Consider the following 22,742-nt stretch of genomic DNA (forward strand, 5'->3'; position numbering starts at 1 on the left):
ACATGCAGTCCCTACTCTTAGTCATGAATGTGTGGGAGTTCCCAACTAGATCCAGAGGGGGGCGCCCTCCTTTTGGGATATGGTCTTAGCCTAACCAACTCCTCACAGTTTTGGGCTCGTCTCTAACCATAGTGTCTTATCCTGTTTCCATTCTAAAACTTTGGTGAAGTTGCTTAGAAAATGTAAATGCATAGCATTGGCAAAGTACTCCATCTTGCAAGAGCTTTTAATGTTCTTTCAGAAACAATTTTTCAGTTGACTGCTGACATGTTTATTACTTTCTACTATATGCCAGGTGACATGGTTCTACCATATGGCAGGTCCTAGGGTGAAGTGACAGGAGTTGTTAAAAGGTGAATAAGGTATAGCCACTAGTGCCAGGACATTACAGTTTAGTTGCATGAATATCAATGACACTAAAATACAGTATATAATAAGTACCAAATTAATGGTACATACATAAGTACTACCAGAGTTAGAGATTGAAGATCCTAGGTTTTGGAAATGGTTAGCTGATAATAGGAAAAAAATATATGGAGATGATTTATCAAAAGTCCTGAGCAGATGCCTGGATGGAGTAGCCTCAGAGGATAATGGATAAATAAGAAGAATTGCAGACAGAGAGAATTTAAAAAGTTGCATTTTGTCCTAAAGTTCAGTCTTTCCATTATTGAAATAGCTACAGTAGTTAGTCTTGTGTTAGTATTATCTGATATACCTTTTCTCATCTACTTATACTTCAGCCCTTCTAAGGACTTAACACTTTGGTTATATCTTGCATGTGGCTGTATTTAAATCTTAGAAAAGTATAATACGAAGATACATCTATCAACTTGAAATGACTATATTTACTTTTATTAACATATGACATTAATTTTTAAATAACTTAATTTGTACTTTCTCTTCACCTTATTTTATTTCACTGTTTCCATTTTTAAAAATTAGGAAATATATCTAAAAAAGGATTTTATAACAGTATTTAAAAACAACAATAAGCACCCATCGATTATTCATTCAGTGAAAAATCCTGTCTTCACCATACAGATTGTATTTGCCTCCTTCCCCAATGAAGAATGCATAGCTTGAATTTTTGTAAAAACCATTCCCACTTACATAGTTTTTACCACTTATATATGTATCCTCATGCAAAATATTGCTTAATTTTTCTGATTATTATGGCACATACTTTGATATTTCATTGTGCATGTGTTTAGTAACTTGATTCTTTTATTAATTACCTTAGCATCTTTATACTTGCTTATGGACAGTAAGAAAAGAGCACTTCTTTAGAGGTACAATAAGCTTTTGAAAAAAGCTTCTAAAGGATTTACCAAATTGCCTGATCTCTGTGTTTCAATTAAGAATTATGCTGTGTTTGGGATAGTTAATTCTTCCCACAAATATACTGCAAAAACAAAGCTAAAAAAAGTCATGTATTCAGCCTTTTCTGTTTATATTTGGCACTTGTCCTTGATATATAATTGCATTTCAATTCTAAAGATAACTTAGTGGCAGTGGCTCCTTTGAAAGCTTCATGTGCGAGCTACTGAACAGTCCTCCTGTTTGGGAGAGAGTAGCTCCTCTTACCCAGCTATCTACTTGCAAACACATGCTTTGCTGAAAACCAGTCCTGGAACCTCCAAAGAAGAAACATGGCATTTACTTTAGAATTGTGCAAAACAAAGCCACTACCATAAGGATTACGAACTCATCATGGGTATATCATTATCCATACACATGCTAAGGTTTTTAACCTTTTAAGGAATCGATTATGACTATGTGACATATATCTAATGGTCACATAGCTTTTCTCTACTGGTTTCAAGGCCATCTTTTTGCCTATATTCAGTTTTGAAGTGCCAGTAAACAGCAGGATCTAAATGTGTTTAGATCTTAGGCAGTTTATTTCTCTAAACGTTTCCTTAGCAGAAAGTTTTCATAGAATTTCTGGGTTGGTTGAGTCCCAGGTCATTTGTTCTGACTTCCTCATACAGAGCACCATTTGCTCATTCAAATGGAGATGTTCTATTCATTGTTGACTTCCAGGGCATGGAAATTGGGGTAGGAATGCAAAGTCAGAGAAGGAGGAAAAAAATAAAAGAGGAGAAGCAAACATGCATCTGTTGTTAACTTTTAAATCCTTGTACTGGCCTCTAGTTTTCAGATGAGAACACTGAGACCTAAAAAATTTTAGTTCCCCATCAAAGGTCTGAAGCTAGGAATTAAAACCTGGCGTATGTGAAAGATGTATAGTATGTTTACTATATCACAATTTTTTTTTCTGTAAATAACTGACTTGTTTTCTACTTGCAGCACAAGTGGGTTAATTCTAGAAAAATATTTTTACCTCTTCTAGCCTATAAAGAGCCCAAAGTCACAGATTATTCTCTATACAGATCATTTATTAAATGTTCATTGATGATAGCTCCTAAACCAGTCTGAGTCTTTCAACAACCTCTACCTCACTTTCTCATTTCCTGTAGAAAGTCAGTTATTTCAGAAATATGAGAGCAACTTTCTTGGTTCCAAAATATTTTGCACAGACCTACTCCAGAGGCATGCAGGGGGCAACAAAATGTAGTTGCCATTCAAACAATCTGTTCCTTATCTCCTCATGCTCTTTTAATGTATGCCACAGTACTTCTAAATGTTCCCATTGGAACATCCTTCTACTGGTGGAAGCCCATAAATGTGTTCTCTAGGGGGCCTGGAGGCATAAATGTAAGCTCTGTATCATTTTGAAATCTCATGTTTAACATAAACATCCATTAGGATTTTGCATTCTACTGTGTTGTATATTCGTGTCTGTTTGAGCGTTTTTGACTTTGTTTTAATGTAGGTCTGACAGATTTTTAATTCAATTGAAATTTCAGCAAGTTATGTCTTTTTATCTATGACACTGTGTGTAGCGTTTAGCGCACCTCTACGCTACCTTTCTGACTCATGCTCAAGAGGATTAGGCAGATCCCAGTCAATGTCTCCCAGCAGTTCGATCCTGCAGCCTCAAGCACTTCAAAACAATCTTCTCAGCACCCAGTCTAAGAACTCTCCATATGGCAGACCTCTGCAGCCATTCAAACCAAAGGCATCATTGATAGACACTAACTTGGCATCAAAGAGAAATCTGTACATGCTCTGCTCTCTGCTAATAACACAGAATTTGAAAGTGAATGATCCAAATTTTTATTTCTGAATAGTGCTGATATTGGTTGTCTTTTAAAACCAAATCTTGTGTCAGCAAGTACTCAGAAACAGAGTAGGTGGGCAAATTTGAGCAGTCTAAGCATTTTTTTTTTTTTTTTGCACACAGCAAGATACAAACCTGAACTTTTCCTCTTTCATGAGTTGCCCCTTGCTTTCTGATCCATTTGCATATAAGTCCAACAAAGATATTAGTACCCCGGTTACTATTGATCATTGTCATCTCTTAAGACTATTTTATTCAGGCAGAACATGAATGTTTATGACTAAAATATTTAATGATTTTGCACTTTATATTGATTTTAAGGAGCTTAATTGTACCATTTCCAAGTATGATGACATCTTTATTGGATTAATGGTACTGGCTGGAAGCTAAAGTTCTCATTGTGCCCTCTGCCAAAATTTAGGAGGTTGCTTGAATTTGAGGATTTTCTAACATTATTTTAAAAAAAGGATGAAAAAAGTGCAAAGAAAGGTTCTCATAGTTCTTCTGATTTAAGCAACACCTAGTGGCATGCTCCAAATGGTCATATTGCTAGTATTCATTCACTTATGGTATGATTTTTACATACTGCATGAATTATCATTTCAGACAAAGATTAGTAGAAAATTTTGTAACAAAGAAAGGCTCAAAGCTGGAGCTCTGGTGCTGAAGCTGTAGTAAAAGAGCAGTAAGTTGTATATGTATATAAGAACATCTTGCTCTCTTCAGTCCAATAAGCAAATAAACACAGAAACAAATATAAACAAATGTGCTTCGTCACCTTGCAGCTGGAGTGTGGTCCTGGGCCGGCAACAGCAGCCTCAGGGGGGAAATTACTAGAAATGTTAACTCTCAAGCCTTACCTCAAATCAGAGGTAACCCTCTGAATCAGAATCTGCATTTTAACAAGATTCGGAATGCATGGTAAAGTTTGAGAAACTCTTTTAGAATATCATTGAAAAGAGCTACAAGAATCAAGCAACAGTATATGACTGAGGGAGGGTAAGGACAATGCAACAAAAGCAGACTTATTTTCATTAAATATCCCTTTAAACTTTTGAATTTTGTACCATATGTGTATGTAACACCAATTCAAAATATCTTTTTTATTATATTTTATTGATTATGCTATTACAGTTGTCCCAATTTTTTTCCCTTTGCCCCCTCCACCCAACAGCCCCTGCTCCCTCAGGCAATCCCCACACCATTGTTCCTGTCCATGGTCTCTGTGTATGAGTTCTTTGGCTACTCCATTTACTACACTGCACCTTACATCCCCATGGCTATTCATAACTACCTATTTATACTTCTTAATCCCCTCACCTCTTCACCCATTCTCCACACCCCCTCTCATCTGGCAACCATCAACACTTTCTCCATATCCATGATTCTGTCTCTGTTCTTTTTGTTTGCTTAGTTTGTCTTTTAGATTCAATTGTAGATAGATATGTATCTATCAACATTTTACTGTTAGTGCCATTTTATTGTTAATAGTTTTGATCTTTCTCTTAAGTAAGTCCCTTTAACATTTCATATAATAATGGTGTGGTGATGAACTCCTTTAGTTTTTTCTGGTCTGGGAAGCTTTCTTCTGTCCTCCAATTCTAAATGATATCTTTGCTGGGTAAAGCAATCTTGGCTGTAGGTCCCTGATTTTCATGACTTTGAATGTTTCTTGTCAATCCCTTCTAGCCTGCAAAGTTTCTTTTGAGGAATCAGCTGACAGCCTTATGGGAACTCCCCTATAGGTAACCAACTGCTTTTCTCTTGTTTCTTTTAAGATTCTCTCTATATCTTTAACCTTTGGCATTTTAATTAATGATGTGTCTTGGAGTGGACCTCTTTGTATTCATCTTGTTTGGGACCCTGGACTCACGCATCTGTATCTCCTTAAAGTTCATCTAACCATTCATTTGAATCACTAAATAAAAATAATGATTAAAAACAAATGATAATCATGATAAAATAAGAATGACTAGATAAACAAATCTTAAAATTTCCAATAATAAAAATTCATTAATACAGATGTTTTAAGGAAATTTAGTACATAGTTTATCATAATTTGATATTAGCAAAATCATCAGTAAGTTTTGCAAATTCTACTTTTTCAAATATGTGAGCTTCAATGTTGAGTTGTACCAATTCTTTTTACATGTATTGTCTCTTAGAGTTCAATAAAAGAGTTTTAAATTTTATCAAGGATGATTTTTAACTATGACAGGGTTACAGTGCTCTTAAGAGAGTGAGATTCAGAAAATCTAAAGGTAATAAAATGTGTTTGGTTTTTCATCCACAATTAATTCTTTATGAACACATATGAGATAATATTAAAAATGTGCTCCAATTTTCTTTGGTTCTTGTCCTAAAGAATTAATCTTTCAGACACAATGGTCTTTCACATCATCTGCTTACTTTTTAAAAAATTTGTATTGTTAATATCTATCATCTGCTATTGAGATGTACATGCCAAATAACAGGGGTTTGTTTTCTTTTGTTCATTAATGTAGTCACAACCTCTACAACAGTGTCTGGGCACATAGTAGGTGCCCAACAAATTTGTTAAGCAAATGAGTGGAATAAACTTGTATCCTATTAGCTTTTGTTAAAGTACTAAAGTATACCAAATGAGGGCAATTTTTCATTTAGCTCAATCTATTATTTAGCAGGAATCGCTTATAACTAGCACTTTTGCTTTAAAAATAAAATCAGAACTTCCCTTAGTAGCCCACCTCATTTCTACAGTTTTCACCCTGACATGTTACTCTGTTAAAATTCTTACTCAAGTACATGCTTATGATTTTAGAGAGAGCAGAAGGGAGGGAAAGAGAGGGAGAAAAACATTGATGTAAAAGAGGAACATTGGTTACCTTTCATACATGCCCTGAAGGGATGGAACCACAATCCAGGCCTGTGCCCTGCCTGGGAATCAAGGCCATGATCTTTCGGTTTAGGGGACAATGTTCCATCCCCGATCGTGTCACATCGGCCAGAGCCAGACACGGAGCTTTTAATACAGTTCTTGGGAAAGCAAAATTTGCTTTCTATTAGAAAACTGCTTAAGCAAAAATAGAGCTAAATAACAGTAAACAAAGCTCCTTCTCCAAAATAGAAAATGAAAAATTATGAGTAGTAAAGAAAACTACTGTGTGCATATAAATTAAGTATTTTGGAACCATGTAGAGTCTTTGGTGTCATTAAGGGGCTACTTTGTGCTGCATTTTAATCACTACCCTAGTTAAGATAAGCTAACTTGTTCCTAAAAGTGTTTAGAGAAATAGAACTAGGTATGATGTAAATATCTATGTATTTGTGTATTTATTATTGCTGCACCTTCATAATTATAATTCCTGTTTCTTGCTACCCCTCCTCCCCCAAATCAAATATGAACCATAGTTTTGAGTTTCCTCGGAAGGCCGAGCTTTTTCTCTGCTTTTGCCGAGAGCGGGAGAGGAGAAAGCTCAGCGTTTTCTATACTTTCCCCATTCTCAATATACAGAACAGGATGTTATAAAAATCCCAACTCCACCTAACCCAGGGGAACGGTAAAGTAGAGAGAGAGTTAGGTGACAAGTGACAGGCCCCTTGGCAATCATGGGGCCTTGGTTTTCTGGCACAATTCTCATTTAGTGTAATTTCATTCTCTTAAATGAATGTAAATTACCAAATATGTGGCTAATAGTGGTTTAAATTTTATACCTTTGCAAAACTTTTCTTAGGAGTTCATTAAAAGAAGAAGATCATATGACAATATTTTTATTCTGAAAAACATAGTTATTTGTTTTGGCATCTTTGGCCTTATTGGAAGGTAGGTTAAATGGAACCTAGCAAATGAAACCAGCCATACTTTGTGAATACCCAGATTTCCCAAATATTTAATTTAACTTGTCTCCTGGTTCTCTTCCAGTACAACCTAGAGTTTGCTTGCAATTATGTTTAATTCAATGAGTATTTCCTTTTAATTTCAAACAAACTAGAACAGGCGCTTAACTTCAAACATACATAAAAAATGGAATTAAGTGATTAATTTAGTTGTATTTTAGTCCTTTTATGTATATATATGTTTTTTACATGTAGACCCCTTTTAAATTTGAATTTTTGAAGATAACATATACAAATTAGTGTGCCCAGTGCTTCAGAGTGGACTGACCTTTCTCTGTTCAAGCTTTGTTTATATTCAGTGGAAGCTAATGCAATTCAAATGTTTTTCATAATTTGGTAGCATTTTCCAGAACCTCATCTGTCCACTGCATAGTCGTCTCTGCTTCACAGTATTCATGTTAGATTAAACAGGAAAGATGAGTGGTTTTACAAGAGATAATTATAAGTCGCAGGAAACACAAGAGTAAACTAATTTGATAGTTACAGATATTCCATGGATGTAATGTTAGTGCTTTTATTCCAGTGTCTTTATAATAATGCAGAACTTTAATAAAGGTGATAGCTGCAAAAGGCAGGTCTCTGGAAATTTGTGGGAGAGGCGGAAGCAACAGGAAGACAACAATAATTGAGAAATAAACCAGCACAGGCGAATGCTGACTCTGCATTAGGAAACTGAGACGAGTAGGAAGGAGGCAGCCAAAGAAATTGGACGGGCAGAAGTAAAGCAGATAATAGCCACTGTTAACTAGGCAGCTGTGATATGCCAGGCGCTCAGGTCAGCATTTTGCATTTTGAATTGTTCGGTCATCACAACAGCATCTTATGGACGAAGGGACTTGGGCTCAAAAAGGGAAAAGTGCTACACAGGAAGAAAAATATCCTTGGAGCTACAATGTTCCTGATGTCACTGGAGGACAGCTAGAGGTGAAGGAGAGATAGGATCTGAATAGGTTCCTAGTTACCAAACCCAGTGTTTCTCAAGTGTAGCCCTGACCCACCATGCTCGCTGGAATCTCCTGCGTGCTTATTAAGGTTGCAGTTTCCCAGGTATCACCTTAGGTCTATTAACTTTGAATCACTAAGGTGTGGGAGCCTAGGATCTCCATTTTAAACAAAATCACTAGGTGATAGTACTAAGCATAAAAACAAAAAAGCAAAAAAAAAAAAAAACCCAACCTCCCCCACACCCCCTGATGCATCTGCCCTAATGGAAGGTTAAGATTAGAGACCTCAGCCCCAGCTTGGGAAAGGGTGTCTCCTTTGTAGGTAAGTATGTACTCAATTTCTAAACTTTTGGAGGATTCCATTCTAAATAATAGCTCCTTTGATTTTATGGCTTTCTATAATTCTTAAAGAGACCTTCAATGATTAGGTCACTTCATGGAACTATAGAAGCTCAAATTTTAGGGAGAATTATAAAGGTCAATATATAACTTAGTGCTCAATCTATGACCCTTTAATTCCCCTCTGTGATATTGAAGCTTGTGGCTGTATGACTATCCTAGTCATGGATACTTTACCCTTCCATGAATCAGTGAAATTCATACTGTGACTGTGAAGGGTGCTGACCTACCCCACATATGGATTTAACACGTGTTCTTGGTCTTATTACCATGAATAATCTTTGCCCCAAAAAAAATCAAGTCTTTTACTCTCCTATTTAAATTCTTTAAAGGCTTTCCATTGCAATTGAAATAAAACTCAAATGCCCTCTGCCATGGCCTGTAATACCCCACCTAAGATTTCTCTTACTCCTTACCTAGTATTGGGCATTTAAGAATGTTCTCAGCTCATTCAAGCCTCAAGGTTTTGCCCATGTGGTTCCTTCTCCCTGTGTTGTACCTTCAGATTAAATGCCCACTTTTCTGAGACTCCTTCCCTGATCGTCTTAGCTAAATAGGTGACCCCTCCCCATTATTCTCTGTCATTATTGCCCTTTTCCCCCCCTTAAGAATGAGTATTATAATTTTTAATGATATTCAATATGTTTATTTATGATTTGTTAGCCACTCATACCCAAGCCCGCTATATACAAAACTATAAACACACATTAAACTGTAAACTCCCTATGGAAATGGTCCATTGGTGCATATCCCATCATCAAGCACATTGCGTGGTTGTGCTTTTTTTAAAATTAAATACCAACGCAGGTACACACATTTTTTTCTTAAGTACATGGAATTGGTCCATTTGAGTTATGTTGACCTGACAACACCATGGCAGCCATCTCACCTGCAACATAGAAAATTGTTTTTTTAAGAAAAAACTCATTTCTAGTGATAATTAGATTTTAGGTTGAATGCCTTTTGACCTAATTCATGAGAGGTATAAATATGAAATATAACATATCTAGTAGACATTTTATGCTTTGGATGAACACTGGTATACATCCAGGTATCTTAGAATTGGGTTCTGGTTCTGTTAATACCAAGCTTTGTGATCATGCCCAAATCACCTTCCCTCCCTGGGCCTTACTTGTCTTATGCGTAAGTGAGGAAGTTGAATATATGATCTCCAAGATATTTCTGAGCTCAGACAAATGGTAATTCAATGAATTATGGATACAAAGGTATGTATATGTAAATAGTGACCAGAACTTAATGACTGTAATGAATGATATAAATACACTGCATATAATTTTAACCTTATGAATAGAAGGAAGGAAGGAAGGAAGAAAGGAAGGAAGGAAGGAAGGAGGGAAGGAAGGAAGACAGGAAGAGAAAGGAAGAAAGGAAGGAAGGAGAAAAAGAGAAAGAACAAAAGATAGACAAAAGGAAAAAAAGCTTGAGTATTATAATCCAGCAGAAGGAACATCTTAAAACAACATGGAATTGCCCTAAACTCTAATGTTCTTCTGCAGTTTAAGATAGGGTTTGCATGAGATATCACAGTATTCATTTGGGGTCATTGCCAAATTCTGCCATTTTTACCTTTGAGGAGAGGGCAAGCTGTCTAACTTCTATGAACTTTAATGTTTTTCTCATGAAACGAGAGCTGATTATTCCTTCACATAAAATATCTAACTTAATGCCTGGAATATAAAGACATTGTTCAGTAAATCATTACTATATTATTTCCTTAATTATTATTTTAAAATTTACTCTCTGGAACTCTACATTCAGATCATTTAAAAACTGTACACAGATTTTTTTGGTTCAGGAAATTGATTGTATATATTCATCCCTTGGCCAATAGTCTCAAAATGGAAAAATCACATTTTTCCTAAGCAATAGAGATACTGGATTTAAATTTTTTTGAAACAAAAAGTTCATAGAATACACACACACACACACACACACACACACACACGCTCTGGATCTACATTATTCCTTGTTCCTCTTCTGGGTTCCACAATGGTCCATGCCCTTTGATCTATCAGAGCTGGTACACTAACTGAACAGATTTCTCAGTCTTGCTATTTGCTTTTGTTCTAAGCTCAGTCTGTAAAGTACAGGATCTTCATCACCTGTATTTATATGACCCTAATTACAATATTTACTGATATTTGCTTCTGTACAGATTCATGTAAATCACTGAACTCGAGGAATGTGCTGCTGTTCAATGCATGTGCCTACTACAGTTGCCCTCAAATACTCAGGTGTGTGGTTCCTGTGCTAAAGGGCAGGGTTTTATAAGCTATCATTGCTTTGGGAGAGAACAACCAGGGTTGCCACATACAATTAAGCAGGTCATGTTCTGAGCAAGTGTGCCCAGCTGAGCGCTGTGTGTGGACTGAAATCCATTCTGTTCTCAGCTCATCAAGCAATAGCCCTGGTACTGGGCCATGTTTACTGGAGGACGGGTGTCTTTGTCTAAGTCCCACAAAGTCTATGGGGAGTTCTGAGATCAATGGCCTGACTGAGTAATATCTCATTTCCATTAATCAACAACAACAATAAAAATATCTACAGATGCTTCCTGTGACTGCCCATCAAATGTCTATTCCCAAGTGATTTATAAATAATAATTTTAGAAACAAGGCAAATAACAAAAGTCTATATTGCTCTTTGCTCCATTTACACATATTATTTAACTTGACCATGAAAGGTACATTTACATCCTATAATCTCATACCATTCTATAGTACAGATAAAAATATTGAAATATAGATAAACTGACTTCCAGAGAAATTACAATTAGCCAAAATATAATAATAAAGTCAAGTTCAACTAGATTTTAAACTGATTTTTAAAAATGATTGCATTAAAATAGTTTTAGCAAATATATATAAGGCACTTAGGATATTGAGACCTATTTTATAACAGAAAGGTATGAATAATCACTATCTTTAAAATTTACTTCTTTGTCTTTTCTTATCTTAGATACCTCCATTAAGTCATGTTCTATATGAGCACCTATTAATGGGAAACATGCCATTCTAAGCTTGCAATTTGGGTAAAGATAAAACAGAAGTATATTAACATTTTAAAGTTCATTTGAGCAAAATCAGTTTCAACTGATTGCCAAACTGGAAGCAGTCTACAGGGCTCCGTTAGCAAGAGCCAGGGGAAAGCCTTACACAGAGAAGGTGGGGAAGCAAAACTAGGAAATTATTTGATCAGCTATAGCATAAGTCATAGTTAGTTGTTTTCAACAGGTTATGCTTAGGTTTCAAGGTCTTTTTTGAAAAATTTTTTTGTTGTATTTTTTTCCATTACCCGTTAGCCCCTGACACCCCCGTCCCCTGCAATCAGCACCATGCTGCTCTTCTCTCCCTCTCCCCCGACCATTCCTCCTCTGTTTCTGGCTTCCTTTCTTTCTCTCTTTTCTTATAATAAGGGAAGCAGTCACCTATATATAATAAAAACATTATAAGAAGTGAAGCTGTCAAAGTTCCTCAAAGTTCATTCAAATATCTTAAGTTTTAATAGGAAATTGAATAACCTTTCTTATTGGAAGACAAAAACTCATTTATTCCACACAAAAAGCTAAACCATACTGATCATTATAATGTACAAAAACACTGTACTTCTTTTTTGTAAAATATTTATCCAGCAATTAATCTAGTCATTTTATTTTTTTCTAGGTATATTTAACAAATGATGCTGGTGACTCTTCTGCTACTATCTTTCCACTTACTAAAAAGAAAAACACAAAATCTTTACTTACTATGTTACCCTGATATTGGCACCTACTCAAGTATGCTGATGGTAACGATATCAAATCAAAGCTGTTTTCAACAGTAGCAAGAGTTAACAGGGCCAGGCACAGGAATGGTGGCCCTTTAAGATACCAGCTCAGCTTACATATACAGAATGAATATAAAAGCATGAGGTGTAAGGATAACAGACAAGAAGCACTTGAAATCAGAACATGAGAGAAATGGCCAAGAACTACTGATCAGAGAAGCATTTAGGTTGAACCAAAGAAAATTGCCATTTTGTAGGTCAAATATTGGCCATACATTATAGTTTGTTGCTCATGCATACTGGACTTGGCATCAGTTATTCTGTGATATAGTCAAGAAGTATTTTCAAAAGACCTGTAGGTACTCACACACATATGAACAATGCCAATCGAGATTTGAATGCATTCCTTTCATATACTTCTCAAACACTTCCTGCAATTCTTACACTCACGGGGGAGTCTCCCCTTTTACACAGGGCTGCCATCCAGAGCCTTTGATTCACAAAGGATCCCAGTCAAAGGGGTGGTAGGGGGCTGATGACCAACCGTGCACCTCGGGGTGCTACTCTGTCCATCCAAAGAAGTCTCTTTTACTAACCAATCTGCCTGAGAAGTGTGCCATTTTCTAATTTTCACAAAAGCGCCTTATAAATTACTGTATGTGATTTCTCAATCCTATGGGAGCCTGAAAAATTGAAGCCTAAATGAACTGAGTATAGGAGGGGAATTGTGAGCTGGGCCTTTGTAATGCAGACAAATGGAAACTCTCCTCTGTTAGATGGGTCCCTTGGTTTTATTACAGATCAAAACTTTCTACATAAAATATTCCTCTGCTAAATTGTTGAAGGATTTTCAGCTCCAGATTCTGAGTAAAGGATATGGTTGGGAAAATAAAGCCTGGAGTCAGATTATCTTCTTGGCAACCAAACTGAGATGACATATTCCAGTTACATTAGGACATTTGCAAGCTTATCGATTGAAGTTATAAACCTGTAAGGTGTGTTTTGTTTGCCTATCATGCAGAAAGCTTCTGTTTGACAATGTATTTTCTTTTTAAAAAAAGAAAAAAGAAACACTGTAGCACTAATTCTTCTCCACTGTTTTCTTGCTAAAAAGAAATTCCAGCTAAGACACAGCAACAAGACACAGCAACAAACACCTCAAATGGATAATTCAAAGATTTAAAAAGCAAGTCAGCATAGTGACCTCTGCCTTGATCTAGGTGTCATGTGTTCTCTTTTGGTTTCAGGCCTTAACTGATTGCAATTAATTTGATATATTGATTTATATTTCAGGATGAGATATATTTACCTGGCAAGAGCACTGTAGAAGATGTTCCTAAGAGAAAGCAAATGTTTGCAAAGGAAGATGAGATCCTCTGATGAAATGAAAGCTGAGAGTGAATAGCATTCACAGAATCAGACCCCAAACACTCATTACTTCAAGGCTCAATCCCCCATACTAGAGCTGATAGTGATTCAGCATTGCATTGTTGGATACTTTCATTCTGTAAAAGAATACCTTGGGGTAGAGAGGAAACCAAGCAACGGATATGCTCTTGTAAGCTGGTCTATTAAGACAGGGTTATTTAAACTAGAGCCAAATTACAAAGAACTATTTCAACAATAGATATCTAAGCTACCAACAGTTCTGGAGAAAAGATGCCACGTCTCTTTTTTTGACATATCAATTTACTATCACTTTAAATATTGTCTATTCTGGTAACATGTGTAATAAAGTACTAAATAAAACATAAAATGTAAAATCATAATTTTGTTACATAAAGACTTTTTTCACCTTTCTTACTCATTCAAAAGAACGTATAGGTTGTCTGCAATCTACCAAGCATTATGCATAATAAGAAGGCATTGAATAAGACATAGTCCCTACTCACAAATCATGTCATCCAATGGGGAACACATGTAAATCAAAAAGAAAAGGTGACACATTAGTAATAAAGCTAAATAAAGCACAATGCATATAGAAGTACATATGCATATGAGACATGATTACATTTTTTAAAATTTAGATCTCTTATTTTCAATTCATATAAGTCTTCTCCATGATAGTAGATATGTGTTTTTAACAGCATGTGACTGATTGCAAAGTAGTTCATGCTTTGGATATGCTATAGTTTGTTAACCTTTTTCCTATGCTTGTATGCTCTGATTATTTAAAATGGACATCTTTCATATTTGTTCTAAGGCAAATTCCTAGAAGTTAAAAGTTTTGTTTCAAAGAATAAGAGCATTTCTAAAACTCCTGGCACAAATTGCAAGGCTGCTTTCTAAAGAACAAAACCATTGTGCCAAATTACAAGCCCACCAGGAATTCAGGCTTTTGAAAGATACCTACACACAAATACACACACATCTCATAAATATTCACACAGTCCTAGATTTCTCCTAAGTTTAAAAGTTTTCTGTGCATAAACACAATATTATTGTTCTTGGGCAGAAGTGAATACATGTTTGCATTACATGCAGATTCAGAGATGATAATTGGTTTTGTCTGATTGTAAAAGATATCTATTTCAAAATCAAAACATTTTTAAAAGCAATGATTTTTGATATTATATAACTCATTATATATTATGGATATTTGCTATAACCTTTCGTCACAACCATCTAAAACCATGATGTTTCAGATTGGCCTGGTCGCTGACTTCTTTCATCATCAAGTCTGGTATATATGTGCTATCTGTTCCAAGTAACATGAAATGGTCCACTGCTTATTAGTGTTCATTAAACTTCTATGTTTATACTATGCTACTTGCAAAATTGAGATAACAACCAATCACAAGTTAAAAATTCTCATATACATGAAAAACAAGGAAGTTATCCAAATTCTATAAAAGTTCCAAATTCTATAAAAATTCCAAATTCTGTAAAAGCTGGGAATAGAAATTCATCAAAACTCTCAAACTATTAAAATGTTTCTTTTTGGTCAACATCTTTAACTATTTGTGCATGAGAGACAGAGATGACCAAATGGCCACTTCAACTACTTTTCTACCTTTCAACAGCTAATAACACACAGAAGAGTCAACTGATACACAACATTTAGAAAGTGAATCATTTGTACTGCTGGGTGAGTGATTCTACAATAGTTCACAAGTTGAAATGATAAATATCTTGAAATTCGTTTTATAAAAAGATACCAATTTGGAGTTGAGAGATCTGGTTTGGCTTTGTCATTTATTAGCTGCATGATTTGCAGCTATTACTTTACCTCTATGCCCTGGTGCTCTTATCTATGAAATGGTGTTGTACGAGTAACACCATTTAGTACAGTTACACCCAAAAAAGTGCATGGCACATGATATATGTCTTGAATATCAGTCTCTTCATAGTATGGCTAATTCGTGTAGCTTTTTTCATAGGCCTTATGAGGCAAGCCATCAAGTGTGTGTCTTTATTCATAATTCCCAGTTAATATTCTGCTTATCTATTTTGAAAAATAACGTGATGAATACAAATGAATACAAATTAGCTAAATAGACTGTAGCTAATTTGTGATGTAGCACATGAATAAACCTCCATTTTATTTGTCAATTGGGATGAATTTTTCTAATGAGTCATAGAGCTAGCAATGGTGTGAGTAGAACATTTATTATATTTTCCATCAATATAATATCAAATCTATTTTATGGTTTCATTGAGCTGTTCCTAAAATTTCACATCTGTGCTACTATCACCCAAAGGGTCCCAGATGATTCTTTTCATTTTAAAACTCTCATGGAATGCAAAATAATCCAGAAATTTTAATATAAGCTCAGCATAATATAGTGGGGAAAGTATAGACTAAAGGTAAGCTTTTAGAGTAAAGATCAGCAAAATTTCTTTTTTTAAAAGGCCAAAGACTAATTATTTTAGGCTTTGAAGGCAATCTATCCCCAGTAACAGATACTCAACTCTGCCATGCTATGAAAGAAGCCATAGAAAATACATAAATAAGTATTGTCATGAAATATTCTTCTTTTTATTCTTCTCAACCATTTCAACCGCATGTTATTCAAAACCAGGAGGGGAGCCAAACAGAGCCTGCAGACACCAGTTTCCAGATCCCTGTTGCAGAGTCAGACTGTCTGGACTCAAATTCTTATTTGTCCCTTTGTGGCTATGTCATCCTGAGCAAATGAGTCTCCTGCTATCACACAGGGGTCTAAGTTGGGACAATAACCTATACCTCATTCATGTGATTTTATGTGATCTGATCTGAATAAGGAACATATGAAGACATACAGCATTATGAACAAGGGCTTTGCCAAATGGTAACTCCCTTCCCACCTAAGTGTCTTTATTTCCATAGGCATCATGTGTGGTGGGAAGCCAAAATCCAGCCAGATAGACTTGCACTCAAACCTGTACAAAACCACTAGTTTTACACTGTGTTGCAGCTCATCAGGGTAGAACACTGGGCCTGCAAGGCCACCTGCAGTTCTGGGTTGCTGTGAGAGCCTGGTGCATAGCACCTAGTGTCTCTCAGAATCTCTGGCATCAACAGGATGTTTAAGTTTTTGTTATTATTGTTTTGTGCTGAACTCTTTTCTTAATCTTCATAAGATATAGGTAGTTGATATGTCTTCTCTCTCTGCACCACTTGTAACTTTTGTGTGCCTCTGTGTGTGTATCTCCTGTGAAACTCTGTACTGAGAACAAAGCACTCATAGTCTAAATAACCCATGGCGATTGTTGTGAATTCTTGAGTTCCCATGTATATGTAGGTTATTAATCTAGACAATGGGTCAGCTCAAGAAGCAAGGGTTTTCAATACAATAAAAGTGTCATGTATTATCTTACTTCCCACTTGCCCCCACTTCTTCATGGTATGCAAAGAGAATAAAATATGGGCTCATTAGGGATACATCATTAATACATGGAGAATAGCAACCTTGCCTGGGCTGGGAAGAAATGAGTGAAAGGAAGGATCAAAGACAAGACAAGGGAGGCTAAAGAAGGCAGCACAGAGGGAGGGAGATGTTTTCGAGATTAGGGGGAAAACCAGACTGAGGCACACAAAGAGTGAGGTTGGGTCTAGAAGGGAACAATGATACTTTCTGTATTATGCCTGAATATAAGTAACAAGTTCCAGGCAGTGGTTTGAAGGAGTCCACTGGATCTATTCAGACAAAAGGAGCCCTGTGGAGAATCCAGGTGAAGACTTGAGAGTACAGCTCCAAAAATAGACCCTAAGTCTTGTGGTCTAGGGGAAAGGTCAGGAATGAAAGAAGGGAATATTATGGATCTCCAGAAGTGTACACCAACTGGAGCTCATGTCTGCTGGTGTCACTTACTGTTACTGAAACTTTTGGGGGACTATTTTAAGCTGAGCACTGCTTTTGCAGAGCAAGGCAGAGCTCCAGGAGACATATTCAGACCATAGCCTAGTAGTCTCATGTGAATGGCACCTGCTAGAGCTCTGCAGAGCACAGCTCCCATGGCCCGAGCATTAGCAAGTTGACACCTGCTTTTCTTACAGAGTGAATTCTCCTCTGTGTGTGTGTGTGTGTGTGTGTGAGAGAGAGAGAGAGAGAGAGAGAGAGAGAGAGAGAGAGAGAGAGAGAGATGCTGCAGCAGAAACCTTAAAGCTAAATAAAGCACAATGCCTCCAAAGTGCAACTCAATCTCCTGGTGCCAAGGCCTTACCAAGACAAGGATTATAAAGCACATACTGTCTTTTGAGGACCTTGTTTTCTAGAAAATACCAAGCATGCTCTTGTAACATTTGAAGCGAAAATGTTTCTGGGCATTTCAGCTATTACTGATCAAAACTACCACACATGAAGGGCAAGCTATTCTAGTGAACATACACACCACATTCAGGAATCGGGAAGAAAGCTATCATTCTTAGAAGCCCTTAGGAGAAAAATAGAGATTAAAAAACAATGACACCCTGGCTGGTGTGGCTCAGTGGACTGAGTGCCAGCCTGCAAACCAAAAGGTCACTGGTTTGATTCTCAGTCAGGGCACACACCTGGTTGTAAGTCAGGTCCCCAGTTGGGGATGTGTAAGAGGCAACAAATCGATGTCTCTCCTGCACAATGATGTTTCTCTCCCTCTCTTTCTCCCTCTCTTCCCCTCTAAATAAATTAAATAAATAAATAAATAAATTCTTTAAAAAAACAACCGCACAACTAAGCCAATCTACTACATATTCAAGAAGCAGTAGCTACTGAAGGCTTTGACCTTGAATAACTTAGCATGATGTGATAAAAAATTTCTTAGGCTGAGATTCAGCAAATGGGTATTTGGTGCCATTATGCTACTGATATTCTATATGACCTCTAGTAAGTTACTTATCCCCTCTGTACCTCAGTTTCTTTATCTGTAAAACAATGGACTGGATTTTAGGGAACATTCTGTACCTCTATTATGTCTCTTCAAATCTTCGTATTAACCTTTGATTTCAGGGACTGCATATTCTGACTACATCCTTGTCTCTACCTTTATCTTAGTCTATTCCTGACACCACATTAACATACTATTGAGATCCTCTTTTCCTCTTGTTCTTCATCATAGTTACCTCTGTTTTTCTTTCCTCATCATCAGCTGAACTTTCTTTTACTCTATTTTATCATTTTCGAAGACCATCTTTGGGTCAGAGCTCTGTATATCTTTTATTGATCTAAGCTATAAGTCCCTTGATGTCAGAGGCTGATGTCAGGGCCGTAAATACAGTTGCATCCATTAGGACAGTACCCAGCAACACCTCGCCCAAAATACAGGGTGGGGCAAAACTAGGTTTATAGTTGTTTGTATGGAAAATAATACAATAATTAATAAATAATAATATAAGAACAAACTGTTTCGCATACTCACAACGGTAAACCTACTTTTGCCCCACCCTGCATATCTGTGGGAATGACTGGTGGTTCTATTTTGGTAAAGCAACAAAGGTCTGGTTCTACTTTAATCAATAATATATTTTGTTTAAAAAAATCAGAACAAAGTGAGCCTTAATGAAAATCAATTTCTCTCACCCTTGTGGGAATACATGTCATTAAAAAGGAGGAAGAATTAAATGACATCTCAGATAATTATAAACATTATATTTATCTTTAAAAATGGACTAGCTAGAATTCATAATTTTCAAAGCAAGCATGGTTCAGGTAAACAAAATAAACATTATCGTACTAATTTTTCACAGGCTCCACAGCACATTTTAATGAATTATGTTGTCAAGTACTTCAAAAACCTAATGGCAAGAATAAAGTTAAATATTTTCGAAGTTGAAACATATAACATACTCACCACTGAAACATGTCAGAATTTACCTTCATGTCTAAGAAAAATTGGTCTCCTGTTTGAATTAGGCTACTCTATTGGCCATGAGAAAAAAAAGCATTTCTTTGAAATCACTCTGTGAATAACCACTCCGTGCCAATTAATCTTAACAGAAAGCTTGGCTTTGTCTTTTTAAGATATGCAGTGCACACATATTCCCATAGGGAAGCACAAATCAATAAAAAAGTGTCACTATAGATCTTAATCTGCCTTTATTATTTCCTCTGTTCTTTACCAAATGAGATTTATATGATTTCAAATGATTTCCTAGACATCTCCCACATCTCTGATTTTGCATATCTTTTTATCTCAGAAAAGATATTAAAGATTAAAATATTTGAGATAAAATGAGAAAGTGAAATAGCAATACAACCTTTAAAAAGGCAGAAATTATTTTTAAAGTTTTCCCAAATAGAATAAATGGCAAGTAAATGGTAAAGCCCTTGTAAAATTGGGCCAGAAGTTTGTGGTTTCATAGTCCCAAATGGTTACATAAGACTTGGAGGCAAAGATGATAAGTTATAAAAATGTCTTACTCTAGCAGTGTGAGTTAGTAATGAACGGCTGAACCAAACCCTTGTTATTAGCAGTAAACTTTGATCTCAAATGAGAAGTGCAGTGGAGTTCAAATAAGCACACTTAACTTACCCAAATATATAAGGTCAGCATTAACATATAGATAAATCAATAAATAAGCAAATAATTTAAAAGAAACAAAAAAGAAGTAAGCATTTAAGTCATATAGGTAACTTGAGCATTCAGTTTGAAGGGTTTCAAGATAAATTTTTTGTTTGTTTGCTTGTTTAAATATAATGTGGCCCCAAAACATAAGGCAACTATTTCATCAGAGGCTCAAGAGTCAATTACCTCTTCAACGCTGGGAAAAATATGACTGTTCGTAACAGACAAAATGTCGGTCTGCAATAAACTAACTTCACTGGGGACAGTGGTGGGTAATTTTGCCCACATGCAAATTTAATTTCATGTAGTGATCTTAGCACAGAATTGCTGAATAATGTGTGACTGTTCTAATGTCCTATGGTTTGGATTGTCGATCTCAAGCTAGAATTATCCTCTCCAGTAACTCCTGCCCATGTGTCAAGCAATAATTTAGTGGAATCTTAAGGGCTCCAGTGGTATCTTCATCTCCCACAGCATCTGTTATACCTAGAGTAATTACTAATTATTCTAATTACTTTTCTTCTCCTTTATGGATCTGACCCATTTAATACATAGATAGGGAGACCACAGAATATTCGTACCAGATCTGGAAATAGAGTTAGGGATGTGGTTTCAATCCTTTGTTTTATAAAATGAGGAAACTGAGACCCAAAGAAGTGCAGGGATTTGGTCAAGGTCAACACTTGCGTGGGGTAGTGCACACTGGAGTCACTTGGGAAATCTCTGGGGACGGGAAAGGCAGGTTCTTCATTAGAAAGGCCTAATGTGCACGCTTTCTTTTGTTTTGCATGTGGGCTACATCTGAAGAAGCATGCTGGAACAAAATGGATGCTGATGATCTTGCAAATTTATCTGTTGTCCAAAAGGAAGTTTCAAAGGTCTCAAAGCTGTACAAATGGCTTATACTTGAGCTGGAAAGTTCTTCTGAACCACTTAACTTTTATCAAAGCTTTTCTTGGAGGGCACTTTATTTAAAGGGTGAGCTGGTATTATTTGTTACCCCACAGGCAATTTTACAAGGTACTACTGATGTTTTCTGAAATCTTTACTGCAGTTATGTTGACAGTTGGAAATGGCAAACAAAATTATCCCCAGGACACAAATACACATGCTTTGACCTATTCTAACTAGTCAATTCCAGTTCAAGTAGAAATTATTAAGCATTTCACCACCTTCTTTTCTCCCAGAAAATTTGAGGATTTGGCTATATATGGCCATGTATTTTTAACTAAAGTATCTATGTATACAATACATAGAATAAAGACACTCAACAAGTGTCACTTAGAAATTCTGTCATAGTATCTGCAAATAATTAAAAAGAAATTTTCTAATGCAGAAATATAATTTTCTATGTAGATGACATAGCTCCATTTGGAAGGCAGGAAGGTAAGAACCCTGAGTAATGCATTGAACCTTTGAGGTTATGAAGACCTACTCAAGTTGCCTGACTTCACTTGTCCTATGAAAATGGAGTGCTTTTTCTCACACTTAAAAACTTGAAAAGAATTAATTATTTAATAGCTACATATTTTTCAGAAATTTCAGAAGACAGTGAAATTATTAATACTGACTGAAAAATGAAATTAAACTTTATTTTTATTTGAAATTTTATGCATTATACCCCAGGGGGCTTCTCAAAATATAACAAATTATAGAGAATTGATAAGGCAGAGGCAGGAAAGATCTGAGTTTTAGAAATCTTAAAGTTCTGTTTTTTCATAAAGGGAATTTTGTAATCAAAAATATATTAGGAGTAAAAATGAAGATTCTTTTAGGATGAGAAGAATCACAAAATGACAAATTGTAAAAAGCTGACAAACATCATAAAATCCAGAAAAATACCATAATAGCTTCATTAATTGACTGCCTGACATAACTTCTGTGATACTTTTCACAGACCAGTTGTCGGCTCTGTCTATTTCAGTTCTCCTGTCTCCTCCTCCATTCACATAATTCTGCGCAGGGCATCATGGGAGCTGCTCACCTGAGATGACCAACTCAGGCCCTGCACTGCTGTGTCCTGACACCTGCTGTTCACAGAGTGGATGGCCCAACTATTCCTGCAAGCCATTCATTTCTTCCCCAGGACAATGAGCAGTAGCTACACTTGGAAATTTCTGTAAATTCAGTAAATACATAAATATATTCTGCTCAACGTAAATAAAATACATGCATGGCCCATTCAACTTCCACTTTAGGTGGATCCCAAAATTGCCTGCAGCCCAATGAAGGAAAAGAGTATGGCAGAAGGGAAATTTGAATGGCAAGTGCCAGGACAATCAACCTATTGTAGTTAGAATACATTACTTTCCAAAATTTTATAAACAGAAATGATTAATGGGACATGCTGTGGCCCCTATTATGGCAAGTGAAAGACCCCGAAACAAACTTCATTAGGTTCCTCATAAATTCTCCTCAGAAAGAAGCCATCCTCATCCAAAAGAGCTACCTTTGGCAATCAAATACACCCAGCATTTTCCTCTATATGGATGCATGTGGACAGCATCTATAGGACTACAAAGGGAAAAACAGACATTGTTCAGGAAGCATATGACAGGTGGCTAAACAAGGAATAAGATGGGTTT

General features: G+C 36.1%; 1 protein-coding gene across 1 annotated transcript in view; it reads right to left on the reverse strand.

Moving 5' to 3' along the window:
* Positions 1-22,742, reverse strand: part of KCNH8 (potassium voltage-gated channel subfamily H member 8) — a 283,777-nt gene that overhangs the window by 192,882 nt on the left and 68,153 nt on the right. The window lies entirely within an intron of this gene.

Source organism: Pteronotus mesoamericanus, unplaced genomic scaffold (assembly GCF_021234165.1).
Source record: "Pteronotus mesoamericanus isolate MK-2021 breed Mesoamerican mustached bat unplaced genomic scaffold, CSHL_Meso_final scaffold_54, whole genome shotgun sequence".
Taxonomy (NCBI): Eukaryota; Metazoa; Chordata; class Mammalia; order Chiroptera; family Mormoopidae; genus Pteronotus; species Pteronotus mesoamericanus.